At 40.8% G+C, this 24,136-nt stretch overlaps 1 protein-coding gene across 2 annotated transcripts in view; it reads right to left on the reverse strand.

Moving 5' to 3' along the window:
* Nucleotides 1–24,136, reverse strand: part of RAD51B (RAD51 paralog B) — a 354,337-nt gene that overhangs the window by 10,942 nt on the left and 319,259 nt on the right. The window lies entirely within an intron of this gene.

Raw genomic sequence — 24,136 nt, forward strand, 5'->3', positions numbered from 1 at the left:
CTCTGCAGTAAAGGTGTGCAGGGCACCATCTCAGCCACTGACAGATTGAGGGAAACAAAGTGTTGCATGATGTGTCAGAGAGGGGGAAGAAGTGACTCATACGGGAAGAAAAACAAAGCAAAGATGAACATGGAGCATAAGAGAAGTGGCAGACTGTTGGCTGTAAATCAGTTTTCTTGCACTCACAAGGGTGGGTATTATGGTGAGAGAAGCTGTACTTGACAGTAATGGAAGTTCAGGGAAGTTTGATTAAGATTAAATGGCAGTCACATGCCAGCTCAGAAAAGAGGCCTTAAGACTAAAATCAAAGACTGGAAGTGACTAAGTAGGTCAGAAGCTGTGAGCAGTGAGCTGCACAGATTAAGTGGGACTTGGAGCAACTGAGTTAGCTCTGCTAAGTGATAACAACACAATGGCACCAAGTTTAACAAATCTGACTCTGAGATCACCTTCAAGGCCTTGATAGCAAATCAGAGATTGCTGAGTCCTAGCTGTATCTTCATCAGAGCAAATGCTGTATCGGTTTTAACAAGAGATCTGTTTTACAGTCACTTTTTGACCCTGCCAAGCTTCCTGTAAATAGAGTGCTGTTTTGTCTGAACAGGATTTCTTCTCGAGGAGCTGGGAAAAATGAACTGACTAATAGAAACCGTGAGACCAAGAAGGGCTGCTGCTGCAGGTTGAAAAGACAGATGCAATGGATAAACTTCTTTTAACTCCTCAATTCAGCAAGTCTTTGATTCGAGAGCTTTGTTCACATTCAAGGCATCCGGAAGAGAACAGTCACCTTGTATTTTTGTACCTGATGAGAAAACTCCAGATTGTATGTGTGCATTGGGACAATTCAATGTGTGTCTATTCCAACTTCAAAGAGGCTTTCAGTGCTCTTTGAGATGTAGGGTGTGAGGAAGGGTGAGAACTGCTAATGCTAGCCCCATCCTCATTAAATCTTTGCCCTCTCCAGAGCAAGCATGCAAGTGGAGAGAATAGATGATATGCATGAGCAACTGAGCATCTGTGATCTCATGACCTTTGACTGTTGTATTATGGGAAATGTATTCTCTGGTTGCTATGCTTTTCTAATTCATTTGTATTTTCCTTCAGTGACTCCCTTGTATTTTCTTTGGTGCTCCTGCGTAACGGTTTCAAGGAACCACAGATATCTCCAAGTTAAGCATGCATACAATGGCTTTAATTAAATGTTTGTGGGTATCCCACAGTAAAGCAGGGGAAAGGGAAAGCAAACAGTTCTGTACTTACTTGTACCTATCCCTTCTGAGCCCTGGCTTGGGTGGAAGTATCAGCACGATTGCCATTAAAGCCTATTTTCTAAGCTATTGTGAAATGAAGGGCATCAGGTCCTGCTGCTCTGCATGCAAGCACTTCAGGCATTTCACTCTCATAAAAAAGCTACAGGTCACCTGTGAAAGGTACAATGCTAAGATATTTTAGATTAGGCTCGAGGAAATAAAAAATAAACTAAGGGAGGCACTTCTTTGCTCCACTTACAAAAATTGAAGACTAAGATTAAAAATATCCTTAACCATTCCTTAAAATACACTAAGATGCTATCAGAAGAGTAGCATAAAAACAAAGATTTTGGTCTTCTTTGATATTCTGATATTACTATTTTCTGTTCTCTGTGCCATTAGCACAATCTGACTCTTGACGCCACCCTCTAGAATGAAATAATAATAACTATTGTTATTGTTATTATTTTATATGGGAATCTTCGCTTCTTTTATAAGCAGTTAGCTACATTTTTCTTATGTATAGAAGAAAGCTGTGAAGAAATTTGTTTCCATTTCAGGCATTTAAAATAAATATACATGAGGCAAATGACATTTGGAAGGGGAACTTTCATCACGCAAAGATGGAGGAATACGAGAAATAAGAGATGGGATACAAAAGTTATTGCTTAGTTCTTTGAGTCAAATACCACACAATTTCACAGCACATTAAGTGTTTAGAGGAAGAATCTTTCTTTCTCTTGTATGATATGGAATAGTCAGCAGTATCTGCAAAGATAACTACTAGGTCTAACACTAACAATTATTGCTAATATTTAGCATTAGTAAAGAGTACTTTTCTTGAGCTTTTCAATGACTGACGTCACTATTAGTTCAGAGTTGATGCAAACTAATGTAAAACTGCTTTAGCAGAGCTGTACATATTTTATTGCAAATCCGTCCACCCTTTTTAGTGGCTCTCAGAGACAACATACATCAGAAAATTCAAGAATAATTGCAAGGGTAAAAATAAAAAATTAAGGCCAGTTTGATAGAGAATAAAGAACCCATGCTTCTAACATTGATTTTGGTTATTTCCCCACACTGAGACCAGAGGCATTACCAGTTTTTGCAGTCTGACATGCTGGATTTGGGCAGAAGTTGAGCAGAGCAGGGGCTGGGTTAGGTTTGCTGGAGCTAGAGCAGCAGTGACTTTTTAGGAGGGAACAGAAAGCATGGGTTGTTTCCCTCACGTAGCAAGGCACAAACAACAACAGGGTTATCTGAGAAGATTGAGAACTGCTGACATTAGAAACAGGAACTGGCATCTGCAAAGTTGAGTAGGAGGGGGATGACAAAGCAAAGGAGGAAATGAGAAGGCCAGGGAAGATCTAAAATTGTGAGCAGCTAACAAACGCTGACAAATCCTTGTTTCCTCAAGGGTATGATCCTGAGCACATTCAGACCAACTTGAAGATTCCTACCAGGATTTTTGGGATACTCTAAGTGAAGATTTCTACTCTTTGCCTCTCTCTTTAGCTGTAGTCTGTTTCCACTGCATCTTCAGAAAATGCCTCTCAAAAATACACCTAATTTTGATGACGGCTGACAGTAAAAAAGGTTTATTCTGAAAGTTGTATGAAGAAAGATCTACACTTCCCCCTCCTTCACTTCTGCCATGTCAGTCTGATGCCTGTATTCCAGTTTGCATGGCCAGTGACCTGTAGCAAGGATGCAGGGCAGAGCTGCACAGAAGGCACACAGCTTGGCCTTTTCTGGGTTTCCATTCTGATCATGGAGGGGTTTGATTTTTGTTGTTTGGTATTCTGAATTATTTACTCAAGCTGTCCTGAGCACTCTACTTACTCTATGTAAAACAAGACCTGGCAGATTCTCAGGTTTATTAGCTCCACTGCCCCATCAGCTTAATTTTTATTCATTGCCTTAGACTTTTCTGTATGTCACATATTTTTTGCTTAGTACTGTTTACATCTCACCTGTCAGTCTTCACTGTTGCTTCTCTGTTTCCTACTACATCACAACTGTGAAACTCTCACATCAAAACCCAAGTTACTCTTTTGTTTTCCATCCTATCAGGTACTCCAAGGACTACTTCTGCCCTTCTCCTCTAGTGGTAACAGCTTATCTACATCACCAAGGCTAAGGCTAGGAAAATCCATGCCTGATTTTCTCCCAGGGCTGAATTTTTATGGACAGTAATTAGTTAATGTTTTCACCACACAGGTCCCAAAAAACCCACACTAATTAAGGTCCATAGGGATATTGGTGTAGTAATCTTGGGCAATCATAAGTACATTTAGGCTTCTCTGGTTCTTCAGGTTTCATTTCCCTTTAGAAAGTTGTATCTACGTTAATTCACCAAATATGTAAAAAACTTGAAGTTAAAGATCAAAGTTCAGTGCAATCCTTCTACTCTGTGACCTAAGCAGTGCAGTTTACTGACAAATGCTCCCCCAAGTTATTTGTGATAAGGAGAGGGAATTGAAAGAGAAGAAAATAGTGACTGGTGATTTCTTTACAAATTCTTTTTATTAGCTTGTTCTAAAAGTAGTTTGGTTCCCCTCAACACACAAAAAAATTCCTATTCCTGACATAAAAGCAGTTACAAATGATTTAGCAGAGCTTTCTGTACACTGTGAATGCAGTGCTCACACTACCTGTCACCCCATCAACACTCCAAACAGACTGAGAAAGAAGAAGAGTTGCAAAATGAGTATAAATACTCTGCATGGAGCCAGCAAGACAGCAAAGTCACAATGGTGGAAAGGAGAATGTCAGAAGTTAATCCCAGGTGCAATACCTCAGAAGTCAGATACACCGTTGTGAGAGGTGCTATTCAGTTAATATTTATGTTTTGTTTTCACTCTGTGAACTTTAAGGCAGACCTCAGCCAGTGAAAGCTGAATTCTCTGTAGATGCCTTGCACTACTCTTGTTGTGTTTCCAAGTTTCCTATTCAATAGCACATTTTTTCCCTTGTTTTCAAATGCTTGCTGGAGTCTTAAGACATTTTAAACCTAACAATAAAACACCTGCATTTTATTAAGACTTGAGACTTAAGTTCCACCTCCCTCAATTTTACTGAAATGTTTCCATTAGACGGTTTAACCCTTTCATAGTCAGTTTTGCTGTCAAAATGAAGCTACGTGTCTGCTACATATAGCCAAATTCCACACTCCTGTACTGTATTTGGAGGAAAAGAAAACCAGCCCTGAGGCACACCCAGAGAGCTCCGTCCTGTGCTGACTGGCAAAGGGTGCAGAACCACAGCTGCAGAGGCACAACAGCCCTGGAATGACATGTCTGCTGGTAAAACTTAAAACTGAAATGTTCTTACCAACCATTTTTGTTTCAAAAAATTTTTGAATTGTGTCATAGAACTTCATTCAACTAAATGGGAGAACTTACTATTGTCTGTGTCCCTTCCCTTTTGTCATTCCAATGTCTTAAATGAGAAACAGAGCAGCACTATAGAGTGATTTTTGTGCCTCTATGTCCAATAATGTTATTATTCCTATATTCAATTAGAAAAATGGCAGCACGTGAAGTAATTGCCCAAATTCATGCAGCAGTTTAGCAAAAAGAGCTGATAAATTAAATTGTCAATGCACTAAGCAACTGTGTTGTTACCCAATTAACTTACCTTTCTGATAAGCAGTTATTTCTAAGTCCACACACATCACAAAGCACTGCAGTGCAAAGAGCATCAGCTGCTGGCTATTTTACCAAATATGATCAGGTCTCTGAAGGCAGGAGAGAGAGTAACTTAATGCAACTAGACAGGGACTGAGGATCTGTACATCGTGAGTTCTGATTCCATTTCTGTTGCTATTTATGTGTCTATGGGCATGTAACTTTAGTTCTTTATGACTCAGCTTCCCATCTAGGCAAGAGGGAGAGTAATTCTTCACAGCCGGCAGGTGAATCAAGAGGTCATAGATTTCTGAGATGATTCTGAGTCAGTCATTCATCTTAGGACTTAAGTGGCACACCTATACAGGGCTAATTGGACTAATATGCATCAGACCTGCATGGAAATCACAGATTCAGAGGTTTGGAGACACTCAAATACCATGGCTATACAGCCATACAAATTCCTAGGATAACCAGGTAAGTAAAGAGAAAATTAGTTGCTACCCTGTATATTTACCAATGTAATTCATTTAATTGGTGGTTATTATTTACACTGTCTGAGGTATTAGATACTGTTCTGATTTATACCAACACATCTCTGCAATACTGATACAGGAAATATAATCACATACCCTGGCAGTCATAAAGAAAAAAGTACAAAGTTTGTGCTGACCTTGTAAACAAATAATTTCCACTCATTCATACCTACCAGTACATGATTTCAAATCTGTGTAGGTATCAGTAATCATTGGAAATGGCCTTTATCCCCATGGCAGAGATAGTTTTAGGACATAAGCCTATTGCTACTGCATATAATGTCATATGATGTGGGGATCCAGCAGCCTGGCACATGCAGCAGTGAAAGTCATGTGGTGTGAGAGTAGCAAACAGCCCCTACACCCTCATGCCAGCTCTGACCACAGACCAGGAGTGCACACTTGTGTTCCCACTGAGGAGCACACCTTGCCTTGCCTGCTATTAGGGAAGACAAAGGCTGAGCATAATTTATAAAGATAATCTAGCATGGAATTTTTCACATTTGAGTTATGACTCATAAGATTTTTACTTTTCCATTGAGTGTAAACATGCATAAATAATCATTCTGAATTGATTTTAAATGTAGAGGTAAACAGCCTTTCAAAGTCTCTCTTTAACCGAATTGGGGTAAATCTCACATTTGTTCGAGTTTACACCCTTTAACTAGCATTAGCAAGCTGTGATTTATATTGCTGTGTAAATCACATCTGCTCATAAGCTGTGGTTTGAAAACATTGCACATCTGGGGTGTCAAATGTGTGCAAATTAGAGAATTATATGACATTACCAGACACTTGCATGCAAATGTAAGCAATGTAAGCTTCATTTTTTGTGTAGCATTTGAAGTCATGTTATTACGTGGTGTAAACTACAATCATCTACTCTCTACTTAGACAGCAATCCAAACAGAGACTGGTAATCCCTTTGCAATCATGTTCACAGAGCCACATACTCAGGTACCCTGTCGAGAATGTAAGTTACAAACTGTTATGTGCCCTGAAGCATGCTTATGGCCCTTCTTTATAGGTGGCCTGCTCACCATACTCATTACTTTTGAGTAAATTAAGAGCAGGGTTTCATATTTTGTAGTTGTGCTTGTTAATAAAAGAATCAGCAATCTGGAAAAACAGAGGTTTTCCAGCTTTACTTCCATCATTCTTTTAGAAGTCAGTACCAGACTGATCACAGCCAGCACTTTCTAATCCAGGATCTGGAGGCAGGGGTGGGGAGCTGGTATAATCAATCTCTTTCAACACTGTGAAGGGGGTTGTCCCCTGTGCTGTATTTTTCTTCGTCTGAGTATCTCAAAAGACAGCGTCAGCAAGACTTTCCTCCTTCTATTTCATAGAATTGCTCCTATTTTCACCTCTTTTTATGTAAGTACTTTTAAAATCTAGTAATAGTAATATTCTGCTTTAAATTACAAGTTGATTTCTTTTCAGTCTTGACTGCATTTTTCTTTAGACAAATACTTGTACAGAATTTTCATCAGAGGACCTAACATTACTTATAAGCACCTTTAATGAAGCCCAACAAAACAATTATGCAAAAGCTGTTATCATCTTTATATTTCATAATAAATTATAGATAAATGAATAATGAATACATGACTCAGTCAAGGTTGTACTGTGAATCAATGATAGCAGTTGGAAATGTATCCCAGGAACTTTGACATCCACACTTCTGCTGAAACTATGTGCCCTGAAAACACCAGGACTCTCTCAGACCCATTGTGCCCCACCAACATTTCTCTCATATCAATGAAGCCTTTTTAGGCTATGAAAATTTAAGGAAAGGAAAAAGAATGCAAATCAGTGTCTGATAGTACATTGTTCTCCCCTCTGAAACTAAAAGACTTTTTCTTGGTTTATTTTTTTCTTGCAGTAGATATTGGCAGGCTGAAAGTTGAAATAAAATAGGAAAAAATAACAAGCATATTTTGAGTGATTACTCAACTGGGGTCCTTTGTGACAGGAAATGCAGCTGCGTGACTAATGGGCCTGACTTTCTCTTGGCTTCCTTCCCCCTTCAAAGATCTTGTTTATTGTCCTAGCCAACTTTTTTTTTTTTTTTTTTTTTTTTTTTTTTTTTTTTTTTTTAAATTGCTAGAAGCTAGAATTTTCCAGGAAAAAAAAAAAATCTTTGCAAGGGGAAGGGGCAAAGGCAGTAAATCTTAAAAAGATCAAGGGCTGCAGAGCTCTCTCTCATCTACTCCTTGAGGCTCTTGAGTCACGTCATATCTTCCCCGTTCTGCCCTGAACATGTGTCTAGCAGATCTTTCTGCTTTGCTGAGGGGAGGGAGTATGTGAATCACATTTATAGCATTTAACCCTGGAATTCATAAAGGAAGGACTAATTCCATTAAGGAAACCAGGGGCCTCCTTAGCCTTTTGCATGTTGTCTTTTTTATTATTTTTCCTCGCTCTCTCCTTAGCAGTTGTGTGCCCATACCCCATAATGACATGGCTGTTAAGTGTGAGCTATTGAGACTTGACACAGCACAGTCCCATTAGTGAGGGGCCATGGAGTTTTAAATGCTGTTTGCATTTGGCCTGCTTTGTAAGTCTGCTGTGTTGAGCTTTCTGGGTAACAGCAGATAGGCCAGGACCTGAACGTCCCCTGAAGTGGAAAAGGAACTGTGCATCCAAGCTCCATGGCAGGTCCTTAACCCTATGGCTCAGTGCAAGGAAGCCCTGAGCTCCCTCTCAGTATGGGAGGGTGTTGGTTGGATAGAGTGGCTGTGGGAGCAGGGCCCTGCCATCCTTTGGTGGTGCTGAGCCCTGTGTGGGGGCACAGTGGGCTGACTGAGCTCTCTGAGCTCTGAAGTGCTCCCACAGTCTCAAAAAAGCCAACACGGCATTTAGTGGCCTGAGGGTGGGCACTGGGGCAGGAGCAGCTGCAGTGCCAGCACCAGCCCTGACACAGAGGCAACAGGTACAGCTTCAGACTAGTAGTGGTGGGTTTAGTCCTGCAAGGAGGTTAAAACTCAACCAGACAGGTAAACAACAGCCTCAAAGAACATGATCTACAAGAAATGGGAGCCATTCTTTAGCCTTTTCTTAAGACCCTTTTCTTTGGAAAGCTGGAGTATCAAGTCATTGAAGGAGAGTTTGAGGGCTACTCTGTAATCTGCAATGCTGGCAAGGTTTCCTGTGCCTGTAGCAGAGGCTAAAAAAGGAGGTGAATATATTCATTACCATAAACTGCACAGAGGAACCATCACAATATGGGTATGATAAAAAAAGAGATGGAACCTTTGCTTATGAACAGACCTAAAAGAATTGAATACATGTGTACAGAGAGATCATTTTCCACTACCTAGAAGAGGAAAAATCTCTGGGGAAGTAGCTGATGCCAAATATTTTCTTATATTTCATGTGTCAGCAGGGTCTGGCAGAATCCCTTAAAAAACAGAGCATGCATTTTGTGCAAATTGAGAATCACAATTCTAGTGATTTAGATTGCTTCACCAAACTAGAGACATTTCTCCAAAAATACAGCAGATGTTTGATGATATACCAAGTTTTCAGCATTTAAACAGATCAGATAATGTTAAGATCAGCAGAAAACAACTAACAATAACACAGTAAAAATCAGATCTTCAGATCTGTTCTGAAAAACTTAAGCTGGGTTAGACAAAAAAAAAGTTAATTTCTACCAAGTGCTCTAAAATCCTGGCCAAGCTATACAGCAAAGTTACAGAGGTGCTAGACTGGGTGCAGAGGTGGCGGTCACCAGGACTGCTGGAATGGGAGATGTGTGTGTAACCTGGCTGCATGACCTGAGAACACCGAGGCACTGCTGCAAAAATACTGGCTTTGACTTAGACTTTGACTACAAAGTTTAACAATTCCAGAGACTGAAGGATAATGGGGATGCAGCCCTGAGGTATCTTAAAACTACAGGAGACAGAGTCATCCCCAAAAAAGAACTAGCCTAATCCTCCTGCAGCTATATGGTCAAAACTGGAGATCACTAATTTCTGTGCAATGAATGCTAACAAAAGCTGAGTGTCAGTACATTCTGATAAAAAAAGAGAAGGATTTGGCACTTGTTTGTGAATGTAAAAAGTTTCCTGTCCTCTCTTTTTGTCTTTTATGAGAAGACTGTTTTAGAAAACTGACCATAACCCGCTTACTGCAATTGCCAAAATGGCCTGGCAAAGCCCCCTCTCCTCATGCATACATGGATTTATTTGCTTCAGTTATAAATTTATGATTTGTAGATTGGGAGGGATTTGGTAGGTTCAAAACTAATCCCTTGAGCATTTGATGAAAAAGCAATGATGCAAAGTCCAGAGCTAGACTTTGTATGTGATGATTTGCTTAAAAATTTTTGCTTGTGATGGTGATAAGACCCAGTGGAAAGTATATGAGCCTGTCACTGAGAATATTCTCAGCTTTGTTGCTGACTTTGGGTGGAGTATGCCTACTGTATCCTGGCTAGGAAAAATTACATAACCTCTCTTGATGCTTATTTTTACTTCCCTGAGGTAATCTTACTACAAGGTAGTACAACTAAACAGGCAGCACAGTATATCAAGCTTATCACTACACATCCTGTACCTGCTAAGGTAAACTAGATCTGACAATGTGGCAGGAATAAGTGTGAGATGCCTTCAGCAGAATAAGATTTAGCTCTACCACTCTAGTTCTATTACTCTTAATCAATGAGCTAGTAGGAAGTAGTGCCAGAAAAAATTTGTTACTTCTCTAAATAATGTGGAATTAGGCTGTGATCTGATTTTGGGTCTATTATATCAATGTATCAAGGTGGAACATATGAAGTCAGTCAACCACTGACATTTTGCTTTACCAAAAAACCCCGAAACAAAAATGCATACTATTTTCACTCCTGCAGTCTTTCAATTCCCTGACACCTCCAAGGGTGTCATCAAAATCATGGAGGTCTTGAAGAAGAGTAAAGTAACAGCCAAGGCACAAAAAAACTTAGAATAACGTAACTTGCCTCCCTGAGGACTGTAGCTGTGATATTCCAGTATCAGAGACGTAAGAACAACTGCCCAGTCCTCAGGATTCACTGAGCACAGTCTATGTGAAGTTGGTTGTAACTACTTGCAGTTGCATATCAGCACAACTTGTCTGAATTTTGTCTTGGAAAATTCAGTGACTTTAGGACTTATGACACTAAAAGTCTGAGAATCTGACTGAGGTGCTACAAAGTTATCATTTTATTATGAACAGCTGGATGAAACCAGATGCATAATAAAGCAAATTCTTCATAGCCAGCCTAAGCACTGGATGTGCAATGATGACAACTGCATTTCAGCCCAGAGGTGGCTGCATTTGAGCCATAAGGAAATAATCAATTTATAAACAAACTTCTCAAGCACTTTGAGATAAAAACACTACACAGAATCAATTTAATTCACTCTTCTTATGTGACAAACTCATGTTATTCATGTTATTGTTTTCCTGGTTTTGCTACACCAATCACACTGCAATTCCAAATGTCATCACTCTGTGCTGGAACAGCAGTCTGACACGTTCAAAAAAACTTGCAGAATAAAAAAACTTGTGATGGAAATTGCTCCCGTGTGTGCAGCCTGCTCATACTCAGAAAGTGTTCATGTTCCATTTCTTTGTCTAGTTAACAAGAGGTATGTGAGTATGGTTTTGAGTTCTGAGCACACTTTACCCACTAGGAGCCTGTTCTGGGCACTGTGTTCTGGAGCATGACATCTGCCTTGCATTCAGGCTCCTGGCTGCCTTAATTTCTGCTCTGATGCTCTCCTGACCCTGGAAAATCTCACCTCATCAGCAGAAACAACCAAACTGCATCTCAACAGTTTCAAATTATGAGACAGTTTGTAGATTTTCTCTCCCCTTTTGTTCAATCCTGCGAAAACAACTAAAAGGAGTGTGCTACCCAGGCGATCAAAAGGACTGCACTGCCTTTGACCTGGGGAGTATTACCGAAACTAGACGTCAGATGAACTCTAAATTAGGCATCTGCTAACTACCGTAGCTTCACCCAAACTTAACTTGTTACACAATGGCCACATGGCCTCCTGTGCCTTTGTTTCTTCACCTGTAACATGCAAACAGAAACACAGTCGTGCAGCAAGGAGTATTTAGAGTTCATTTGGCATTCCTGAAGACTTTGGAGATTCTTAGATGGACAGCGCAGTATGAACAGATTCCAGGTGATACTGTATCTTTCTCATGGTGACCCCCTCATGCTGTTGGTATTGTGCTCTCACATTCCTGAGTTAAGCTTGCTTGAGGGATTTGATTTCACTTGGGCTTAAAATCTTTGTTTGACTCCTCAGAGAGGATGCTGGAATACACGGTAAAGCACAGCAAATCTCACATGTCCAGAAACTTCCACTCTCAAACCCCTGCTAACCACTTCCACCTCACCTTCCCCACCTTTTAGAATATACTCAGCCAAGGATAGTGGGAACAATTTAATGCATGCATGTCTTGCATACCCTGCAACCCTGTGCATTTTGAAGGTCAGACAGAGCATTCTCTGCCACAGCAAACAATTTTGTGTAGATGAGAAGCTTTGCTTTAGAGAAAAAAAACCCACTACTATATGCCCATGTGTTTGCAGATTTACAAGAAAAAGCAGAATTTCTGGCTCTTGATAGTGAGGCATAGTTACAAGTCTGGATACACATTTTGCTTCAGGAACTGAGTTTTATCTATGTGCCTTCAAGAGGCCTTGTAAGTACAACATCATCTTTGTTTTTCCATCTTTAAAGCTGCAATTATAATATTCTCCTATAATAGAAGGGGTTAGAAATGTTAATTTCTAGAACTTTTAACAAATGTTAAATATCTGTTGTTTTGATCCTATTCCATTACAAAGAAGCCCTGCAATTCTTCCATCCTCTCCTGTTAAAAAGATTGTCTTCTCTTGCAGCCTGTAAATTATTTAATTAAATTGTACAGGCTAGTTGTATGAGCCAACCTCTTTTATACAACTCCATTTTGTTGTTACAGAGTGGAGGAAGATGTGCATTTAGACAGCAAGTAACTATTTTGTGAGTAAAAGTGAGGGACATGATGACAAAAGGTTTCCATAAATAACTCCTTCCCCTCTGTGCTCTGGGGGCAGCTCTGTCTGTGATAGCTCCTCTTTGACAGCGTGTCTAGCACAGAACAACTCACGATCAAAAAGTATCAGCAGGTGTGAAAAGCACACCCACACAAGTGTCAGGTCCTCAAGCATAATCTATGTAGCTGTTGAATTTCCCACTTTGCAGCAATGATTCAGCTTGGTGATGGCAATGTGAATGCTCAGGAGAGGAAAGACAGTAATATCAGTATTTACAACAGCAGCTCATTAACAAAGACATTAATGAGCATTTGCATTAAGGTGGCATGTTTCAGGTCTAGTCAGTGGCTGTCCATAAGGATCTCAGTGCTGGAGCACTTCCTACACAGGGCAGAGAACTGGGGGCTGGAGGTTGGGGGTATTCCTTATGGAGCGGGGGCTCACAATGAGGGCGATGTACATCTGCCAGTGTCCAGGAGCTGAGGGCAGCTGGGGAGCCCCACTGGCTGCTGTACAAGAACTGGGGTCACAGCTTGCCTGGAGGCATGGGCTTCTCCTGCCAGCGCTGTCCTTCATCTGTCCCCCTGAAAGTCACGCTCGGCCACACGTTACAGCTCCGAGAGACAGCGGCTCCCTTCAACACACGCTCACACATAGCTAATGGAACTGGAATTATTGCAGCAGTTTGGGAAAGGGAAAATCTATAATGCCAGGCTGGATAAAACATTTAGACAGTGTTGGCTTGATGTGGGCAGAACTCCTGCCAGATGAAGCATTTGCACCTGGAAATCCGTGAGGCAGAGGCCTGGCCCTGGAGCATCTGTGCTGCCCCCAGCGAGGCAGCCGCTCGCTCACACGTACTCCGACTCCCAGGAGGCCGGGGCCCAGGGCTCCTCGAGGAGGTCAGTTTTTATATAGCAAAGCAAACAGTTGAGCTAATCAAGAAATTTTTTTCTTTTCTTTTCTGAGGCTCTTGGCATCCAGCCCTGTTACTTGCAATCTTTAATTTGTACTGTGGCTTCCTTTTCCCTGCTGCCTTCTCACTCAGTCCAATTTTCCCACACACTTATTTCCTAACTCTACCTCTATCGAGGTCTTCATTTAGTTTGGACCCAAATTTATCTCAATCCTACACAAAGTTGATGTTACCTCGTCATTTATTCCTTCAAATGACTGTCACCAGAAATTCATAAGCCTGAAAAGTTTATTAAAAAAAACAAAGCTGTTTTCTGTGTTGTTACTTATAAAGTAACTTTATTCATAGATAGATTCATTGATAGAAATGAATTGTGGATCAACTTAGACCTTCTTTTTGGTTATACAGCTGCCTGAGTCTTAAAATTGGGGTTTTTAAAGTATCTGTTTACGTCTGTTGTACGGGTGGGTTGAAATTTACATACACACCTCACACACTGGCCATGAAAAAGCCTCTTATCATAGAGCTTCCACTATAAGGAAGCAGATTCTGATGAAACAAAGTCACATTTTGGCAGATTCTCCCTCCCACTTCCATAATACTATGAAAAGAATGAAAGAGAGAAAGGCATTTTTTCTGTTTAGCACAGCAACACGGTCCAGAACATGTTGTGTCATTTGTGTAGAGAAACTGATGAAGGTGACATCAGTGCAAATAAACATCTCAAGTAAAACCATAGCAAAATCCCAGTAAAAATATACAGCCATCTAGTTCTCGATTGTCAACATGGCAGAGGCTAGCTTGCTCAACAGCTGATGAGAGATGTAGAAACATGAATAAGTGGCCCACCTGATCACTAGTTTCTACCTCATTAAATCACCTTTATATGGTCTTTTCTGAAAAGCTGCACAGATCCCAAGGTGTTCCTTCAGTCTGCACACACTCTAGGAGCTGCAAAGAGCACCATGTTGTAACAAATGCACAGCCTCCACCACACATTAGATCCAGCTGATCTCATATCATTTGAGGTAAATACTTCTCCTTCCCTGTGGTCATTTTCAAACCCATTTCTACAGAACTCCTCTGTCTCTGGAGCCCAAGTTGGCAGGACAGTACTTTCCAAGTCATGATGCAAACTGCAAACAGCTGACAAAGCCCAAAGTACATTCCCCGTATTTTCACTGTAATTGCTCCTCTCAGCCACTTCCACACCAGCACAGAAGGGTTTTTAATGAATTGCAGTGAAAAAGAAGCTAAAAGCACAGTGAAACACTGAGTTAGCAGGCAGTGGATGGGCTGTGTGTCCATCTTCTGCAAGGCAGTGGATCACAGGCCAGGGCCAGCAGACAGGACACAACAGCCATCATGACTCACTGGCATCCCAAATGAAGTAATGATGAAGTCCCCTAGGCTGAGCAGAGCCATAGATTAGAAAGCAGATGCTGCCAAATTGTGCACAGTCTGTGAGGCAGTTTGCTCAATGCTTCTCATTAATTTCAGAATCCACTACTGAAGAAAACGCTTTATAAGGTGGGACATGTTTTAAAAGAACAGTTGGTGCAGATTCAACTTGTATAAAGCTGCACAGTTCTATTAAATACCAAGGGGTGTTGCTGATTTATACCAGCTGAGAAGCTGGCCAATATGCTTTTGAAGCCATCAACTCTCCCACTGGTAATTGCCAGTAGAAACACTGGGAAATACAAGAAGAAATGAAAAAATGGAGCACATTTATGTGAAAAAACTTCGATGCAAAACAAATGTCTGCTCACTGCACAAAATCTGAAATAATACAGTTGTTATTGGAACTGTGCTACAATAAAACAAGCTGGATGAGTCAACCAGCAGTGCATCTAATCTCCACTGGCTGCCTTTCTGGTCTCCAAGCTCCCCATCTATTTTTATCTCTGCTTTCTTCAATACGATTTTTGGTTTGCAAGCAATAAATCTGCAGCTCTTGGGTCCCCTGTGTGCACTCTTTTTCGGCAGGCCACTCTGCATTTAGGAATTTACCCAGACCATTTCAGTTATAAGACCACAGAACATGGAGGCTACAATTCAGATTCAAAAGATACCATGGTGAGCACAGCAGAGGCATGGGGCATCACAAAAGTTTTCTGCTCTGAAGGAAGCAGGCACCAAGCAGGGCCATCTGAGAAGTTTTGGGATGGACTTGCTTCCACACTTGATAAAACACAGAGACTGGGGCAGTGCTCTATTCAAGCTCCACAATGCAGCATAGGGCACATACAGAGCACGAGATATGCCCAATTAGACAGCTAGGGGAAGAGTTAACAACACTAAAATAGGGGAAGAGTTAACAACACTAAAATAGCACTGGCAATCAGCGTTTGCTGCTATACAAAGCAGCCTATACAAAGAAAATGTCATTCCCTCTTTTTCCATGGGTGGGTGAAGTTTTTAGTGAAGAAGCCATTTGCACTTGGACCCTTAGGACCCTATACATTACCTATTACAGAGTGTAATGTTTGGAAGCTGAGAAAAGGATAACCCTGATTTCAAAATCATTGGGCAGGTGATGGGAACTGTGGTCATGAAGTGAGATTACTGGTTTTTGTTGGTTGGTGTGGTAGCCCTTTGTTGAGAAAAGTGTAGGTGAAATTTTGGAATCGAAATATTCCTGCTTCATTTTTTTCTGGCAACCACATTATGATCCTAGAAAAAGAGCAATTAGTTTTCTAATTTTTCTCTGTTCTTTTTAATGGTTTCATTACAAAGACATACAGCTAGTCACCTTGAACTCATACATGCTGGGAAACATCTGTTAATTGAATATTAAGATAGCCAGAGTGTTATAATGGATAGAAACTACTGGGATCTGATGGTAGCCCAAAGCCTTCCCTTTCATTCCAAGAGTACGTGCTTCAGGGAGCAAGGGAGAAGAGTATATGAATTTAATTTCAGACATTCACGTTTTAGGTGGCCCCGAGGGATGTACCCATTTCCTATATAAGGTTTTGTCTGTTTGCAATTAAGCTCTCTTCTTTGCATATTTCCGGAGAGATTAAAAATAGCAATATCAGCTTATTCTTGGACTTCTGGAAATAAACACAGCCATTGCTTCCAGGGCTTTTAAAGCACTGATCAGACTCATAGATCTTGAAGACCAAATTTGTCTGTAAATTTTTTTATGCTGGATAAATGAGCAATTCCAAAGATAAGAGAAAAGGTAGGAGCACATTTCTAGAACTGGAGACCTTTTAAAACAATTTAACTTTTATAGCCTTAATTTTTAAACAAAGCTTAATGTTGATGAAGAGTTAAGTTGAATACTCTTTATATAGAAAGCTCAAGACTGGTTCAAACCTCTCCCACCATTCTCACAACCAATGGATCAATTCCAGAGCTGAGAGGCTTGTTCAGCTCCGATTACAGTTTTCCTCTTATTCTTTTTCTGTTGGGATTACCATCATCAATCCATTTAATCCAAAATGTAAAGCTGTTTTTTGTGATGCAGTCATCCATTCTCAAGGACCTTTACAGAAACAACTCATTTATAATGGTGCCTAAATTGCTATCAGATGGGATTGATTCCCATATATCCCTAACAGCCTGAGGTTGGACACATGATAGTGATCTGCAACTGATAATTTCTTCCCTGCTGTTTAGGCTTCTCATTTGCAGAAATTACCTGGAACAGGGGCCATTTTCCAAAGAAGTGCCTGAGCACCATGTTGCAAATTTAAGTCTCCCGGTAGTGCTTTTGTTTATCTTTTGCAGACTGCTTAGAAGTCAGTGGCCACTGATGGAACCATGGACAATGGGATTAAAATCACTGATATAGTGGTTTTAACACTAGTTATTCACACTCTCATGTGCTGACAACAAAACAAGGATTCAACCAAATTCAACCAAAATTATTTGTTATGTTTCCTTAAGTCCAGAAAACACTTAGGACTACATTCAACTCAGTAGTGGAAATAACTCCCACTGTCTTTCTAGGAATTATGTTAATGTCTTCTTGATTTTAACTTTACTACCAGACTGAATTAAAGACTCAGATCAGCATTGAACTTTTAATCTTGAAAATTCAATCATGCCATACATGAACCTAATAATTATAATCTCTAATTCTAGTTGTGTTTGAGCTTCCTTATCCAAATAATCTGATTACTTCCCTACAATCGAATTTTTAGTGACTTTTAGTGTTTCTTACATTGTGAACACACAAGGGTAAAAACCAGTGAGAAAGTCTGTGATTCTGCAACAGTATAATCTGACCTAAACTGTGGCTGCATCAACACTGACAGCTCCTGATTACAGTCCTTCATCTCCTTTCTTGTGCTGCACTGGTGCTCATCCAGCCTTGCAAAAAATTGGTGCAGGGGATGTGAAAACTTACCTTTTTGCAGTGTTAACTTTCATCCAGTTTAGCTCCCTGAACTATGCTATTCCAGGGTCAGATACAAACCATTGCTTGTATTGAGGAAACACTGCAGCATGGCTGGGCAATCACAGCCCTGATTTAGGTTAGCTGGAATGGATGTGGAATTGTACTTTAACTACTCTGTGGGCAGTGTTGTTGAAAACATATGAAGCAACTTAACAAAAAGCTGCTTGCAGCAGTTCATTAAAGATTTGATTTCCAAAGCAGAACTTCCAGATCAGTAGTCAGTGCAAGTCATTGTGAAATTCAGGGGATATTTACAGAGCATCAGGTAAGGGTCTGACTGATGAAAGACTTGACAGTCTGACAGGGTAAACTGCATGGAGATTCTGGCAGATATCTAGGCCTAGAAACAAGGACTAGACACCAGTAGATTCAGGAGAGTGTATGGAATGGGTACCAGCTGATAGAGCACAAGGACTGGACAAACAAGTACACTGCAGCTTAGGGTTACATGAGTAGCAAAGCTGAGAACTCCAGATTGTAAGAGCAAGACTGGCTAAAGCTGAGCCAAACTGGTAGAACTACATTGAGGATGCTGCACAGAGCCTGTCCATGCAATGCCTGGCTCTTACATGCTGTCTAGGCCCTCATTTTCCAAGTGCTGCATTGTCCCAACAAACATGAATAATGATATTGAAACTGATGATTCAGGAGGGAAGGAAGATTACAGCACAAAATAGCCATGTGAACAAGGAACACATTTACTGTTGAGTAGTACGTACTTTGGAAAAATCCACATGGCCTTAGTAGAGGGAAGGAAATGGACATAGTTAAGCAAGATACTAATGAACTGGCTCACTCCACCAGGCTGCACTTTGTTCCTCTGCTGTGCAGTGGCACGGGAAGGACTGGTGGCCCATTCCATGCCTCCTGTGATGGCAGAAGGGCTCTTCCCTGCCACACTTGAGTTCTAGGGCTCTACAAAGAGCAGCACTCAATACTACAATCCTTACAGACACAAGCAGCCTTGAAGAATTCAACAGGACTATTCATGAGGACTGATTATAAGAGGTCCTGTTGCAAAATGAGCCCCTTATTTTGGTCAAGAGAAGCACAGCAATAAGTCCTATTGCTGTATTAGCAACATAAACACTATACCTGAGGACCTAATAAAGGTTTTGCTGTGTGACAAGAGTCCCAAACAGACCTTACAAAATAATATGGACTTCTGCAAAAGCAGGACAAAATGTGTAAAGTTTAAAAAAAGTATTCCTCAAAATGAAAGCCCTCCTGATTCACTTTGGCTCCCAGTAGCGTTAAGGACATAAGATCTTTCTGGTACCATGGCCTGTAAAGAGTCAAATCTCAGCTCCTAAATGTGCTCCTGCATATTTCCAGGACATTTGTGCTGGGAAAAAACCATTCCAAACAACAGAATAACCTTCTGTCCATCAGGCAAGATTTCACAACAATTACAGTACCAGGCGCAGAGAACTCTGCCTGTCTGGCCCACAGCCACACCGCGGGCGGCAAACTTTCTAACTCTCACCAACTAATTAGGCCCGGGTCAGGTATGTGACTGAGAGAAATCCAGGGAGAGTGGAGGGTGAAGCAGGAAGCAGTGCTGATGATTCAACCAGGGATCATCTTGAGAACAATTTTAAAGTTGTTTCTTCAGAAATATGTTTTGGACATGAAAGGAAAGTGATTTTATTTCTACGAGTACTTAGAAAAGGAAAAACTTTTTGGAACAAAAATGAAAGTGAGGACTCTTTTAGTAAGTAAAGAAGCAATGTATTAATTAGTCAAAAATTTTTAGTGACAGTTTATGGTGTCTAACAGTGGAGTGGGACAGGTGACAAGAAGGCAAAACCACTTTCAGTTGCTATAATCAGCTCTCAAGATGACTTCTTTCTAGTAAGAAACTAGAGCTGCAAAGGAAATAATTTTGAAATTCCAGCAAAGCTTTCTCCACACATAAAGACAGCACAGGAGTGACTCCAATATCTCCACATGCAATCAGACAAATGAAAAAGACTCACTGCTGGGTTTTGTATTAGATTCTGCAAATCTTTAGTAGTAGACATAACCTAGGGCTATGGAGGTCTGCTTTGTGCCATTCTACACTGTGAGGAGGGGCTGACATTTAACACCTTTCTCCCAAAGCCATAAAAATACTATCTAAGGTTCACAGCAGCTACAAGCGATGTGAGTACTGTTCCATCCAAACCCTGTATCTGGCTCCTCAAAAAGGCTGCTGCCAAGTTAAAGTAGTGCAATGCCAAAGTACTCTCATATTCCCTATTTCTTAACATCTTCAAATCACAGCTTTGTGGGAATTCCCTAGGTCAAGTATAGGGCATTATGTTTACAGCAGAGTGACTAGAGAAGAGTCTGTGGTCAGTGTTATACAGGTCATCCTTGGCTCTGTAGAGTGTCTTTTCAATAATGTAATCCTACTAGCAGTAGATGCAAAAAATGTCCAAGTAAACAACCTTCTATCTGGATAGTGCTTATCAGCTTTCAGGCCCAGTTTTTAGCTGCCCGTGCCTGTTTGCTGCATGACACGTAGCTGTAATGACTGGTGAAAGCAGCAACAGAAGCAACATGGCAAAGCTGTGGTGGTGAGAAATGGATGTCAAGTTCAGAGGGCCAGGTATGTCTTATTCCACCTGTGGATCTTTCAGATATGTCAGTATAAGCATGGAGGATCTTCTACTACTGTGTTTGCATTGAGGATCAGAAAGAACCTTTTCACTGGGTGAGCAGTACAGTGCTGGAAGGGGTTACCCAGAGAAGTTGTGCAATCCCCATCCTTGCATGCTTTCATGACTTGGCTAGACAAAATCACAGCTGACCTGTTAAGTGCTGGCAACAGTTCTGCTTTTATCAGGATGTTGGAACAGAGACCTCCAGAAGTCCCTCCTTAACCTACATTTCTATGATGCTATGTCTCTGGATCCCAGAGCTGAGCTGATGAACCATGTTTTGAAAGGACTTGTAGGGTGAGATGCCATGGCTGGTAACATCTACCAAGCTGGAGCGGTTGGAATGGTTTATGTGGAGCAAACCAAGTGTCTGAGTGGAGGCCTCCCACACCTACATGTAAAGCCTCCTTTTGAGCAGAGACTGAATGGCAGAGATATTGTGAAATACTGCTTATGAGGTGGCAGTAATTACAGAATGTGATGCTGCTCAATTTCCTTATGCAATCAAGGCTTCAGCCAAGGAAAGGTGTTAGTCTCTTGCAGCATTCTTTTACAGCAGTGCTGAGAGGGCAGTTGTGTTCATGTTTGTTCGCTGGCATGCTGAGGTGTTGCTCAAGGAGGGTAGGTTTATGGCTGAGTTACAGGCTGGCATCTACCTCAACTTTTATTTCCTGCTTTCAAGACAATTATATTTAGCTGCTTCTGACACTAAAGAGACCAGAAGAATTTGTACTCTTCCACTATCCAGGAAGACAGATCCCAGACTGGACTGGTTGCAGGAACATGCTAGAGTCATAGAAAAGCTGATAATTCAGGGGGGACATTTCTATGCAGGCTGGCAGACATAGCAGAAATATGCACAGAACAGACAAAATCCTTTCTGCAAAAACACCGTTTGCACAGTTCTGCCACACTTCATTCATCCATAGATCTTTGCTGATTTTTTCCTGGAAAACCAGGTTTGCTGGTTTTCTTCCCCCCAGTTCAGAACCAGCTCACCCACTGCTACAATACACTTATCTCTGCCATCCCTTTAATCCCTCTCATAATCTCTGTACATTCCCTGCTTTTAGCACAGAGATGATGGAACCCAAGAAGTGCATATACTAGTAGGACATAGGGAGAACCAGGAGTATGCTGGCCCCAGGTGACAACTTCTCCATCAGCAAATACAAGTTGAGATGTCTCTGAACAAATGGTGTTCTTTAAAAACTGCCAGGAGAAGAGCTGAACTCACAGTGAACAAATGGAGCTTGATCTAAGAACCGCAGCATATCACCTGGAGCTACCAATGTGCTAAAGAAATTATTTTCCTTGAAAAAAGCCCTAACCACAGTTTATGTCAGTGTGACATGTACTGATGTGGACTTCCAAATGACTACAAATAATATTTCAGAGATTATTTTCTCTTGTATATTAGCTTGAACAAATATTGAGCAGCTGAGAAAGAGTCTGAATCTTAATACAAGACCTTACACAAGCACAGAAAAATACTTAAAGAATGAGATCATTTTGAAAAATGCTGTGATGTTTTTAACAGGGGCTGTTCCTCAGGAACTTTGGCTGATACAATCCTAACACCAGGACTACCAGTGAGTTCTGGGACCTTCATGAAACATGAACCAACTTCATCACCCTTTAAGCTGGCAGGATGCTTGAGAGTATTTAGAACAGTAGATCTTGGGATCTGGTACACACAATAATTATATTTATCTCCAATATGTTTGATAGTCATAAATATATTAATCTCACTTTTCTCCATAGAAAAACTTGAATATATTTAGGAGGTCCAAACAATGAAATTATGACAGCAGTTAAATTATAGCCACACAAAACAGCAGGATGTATGCTCAAAAGTCTTCATTCCAAGTCAAGAGAGACTAAAAGCTTTTTATAACCCACAAATACAAATAAAGATCTTTATCTACTTCCTAATAATGACATAGAGATAAACTCTGCTCACTCTTGCATATATATGTGTAAGAAACCTTCTCTCCATACAGCTCCTATGCAAGGGCCTAGCTTCAGTTAGTCTTTTGCATCCCTGTTCTGCTTCCTCCAAAATTGTCCATTCCATATTAATGACTGCCTGCCAAATCACATTAATTCCATAGCTGTATCCCTGTCATAAGCCATTAGTTCCACAATCTTGCTACACATAATACATACATTCCACATTCTTTTCCTTAATATGCAAATCTTTCCAACCATGGTCTCCTTTGTTTTGGTGCCTCTCAACCCACCAGAATATGCAGGAGGGCTCACAAACTGATCCTCTGGGATATACTCAAACACAACCAATATGTTATTTGTGATTCATGTGTAACAACAGGAGAGGTTTTGAGGTTCCCTCCCAAGCCTTCAATTGCTTAACTATTGCCCAGATTCCTGACACCTTTCATCTGCACCAGGTGGTTTGCACTGGTAATTATGAATTTCCTTTCAAGGCTGCTAAGACCTAAATTTGTTTACAGTAAGAAAGTTTTCCAATGGCTCAAAGTAGTATTTTGAGCCAACAATGAGGCTTAGCTGAACAGCCACATTGCCATCACCATCTCCTGCTGTCAGAATCTCATCAGGACCTTACAGGACTCATGGCTGTGCATTGTATTCAATCAGTTAGAAATACTTGTTTTAGGAAGAGTATCTCCTTGTTTTCATGTAAGTTGTCAGTCCTAAGAAATCTTGCCTTTATTTTGTTCAAATTGATTCCTGTCAAAATCTGCAGCAGGAACCTACTAAACAGTCATCTGAACATTTTAATTGGTCAAAAATATGGCAGAATCGGTAGAGTGACATTGTGCCCCAACAAAATTCAGGATGTTTCACTTGCTTCAACAAATTCTCTTATATGATAAGGATGTGGTATTCAAGACCTATATTTTGTTTAATTGACACAGCTGTAGTAAATAGACACTTGGAGCTGGCAAAGTGCATGATATAACTGTGAAGTTCTGGACACTATTAACAGTACAATTTAAGCCTTGGGGTGTGAAGCCAGATTTTGCCTTTCATTCAGTATAATGTACAACACAATTCTTCCCACAATTTTTCCTATTCTCCCAATTGCAATGGCTGGCACCATCTCTCTCTGAGCAGGGAGATGGCTGAGGAACAGCTGGGAACTTGGTCTTACCAGTCAGATTTATCACTATTCTTAATTTGCACTGCAATGGTGACGTGTGCATTACATATGCTTAGACTGCATGGCTGAAAGCTCATGTTATATCAAGCTGTGGATGATTTTACAGCTGGCTCTGCTCCTTGAGCAGTGGGAGCAGCTCTCGTGCATTTCTGAAAGGCAAACTACAGCCAAGTGGCTGGCGTTATAATTCTACAGCCTGATCTCTCCCAGCCCAACTATCGTGACTCCCTCGTGCCCCGACATTCTTTGCTGCTTTGTTTATGCTGTAGAAAACATCTGTGAGGGTATATGGCCAAGGTGAAAGATCTTGGCAAACACTTATTTTTCATAGCTCAGCTTAACGGGAAAATATGAAGACTGCCCCTCCTTCTCAGAGAAGAGGAAGGGTGGGGTTGAAAAATGAGATCCGACTGCAGCCAGGCCAAACAGCAGACTTGCTGTCCCACTAGCCCCTTTAAAGGAAAAGAGAATTGTTTTTTCACTAGAATGAACTATGCTGTGGAAGAGGAAAGGTTTAACTGAAATAAACTGGACTAAGTTTTAGAGTAACCAATTAGATAAATGTATCAGG

Source organism: Ammospiza caudacuta, chromosome 6, assembly GCF_027887145.1.
Source record: "Ammospiza caudacuta isolate bAmmCau1 chromosome 6, bAmmCau1.pri, whole genome shotgun sequence".
NCBI classification, from domain to species: Eukaryota; Metazoa; Chordata; class Aves; order Passeriformes; family Passerellidae; genus Ammospiza; species Ammospiza caudacuta.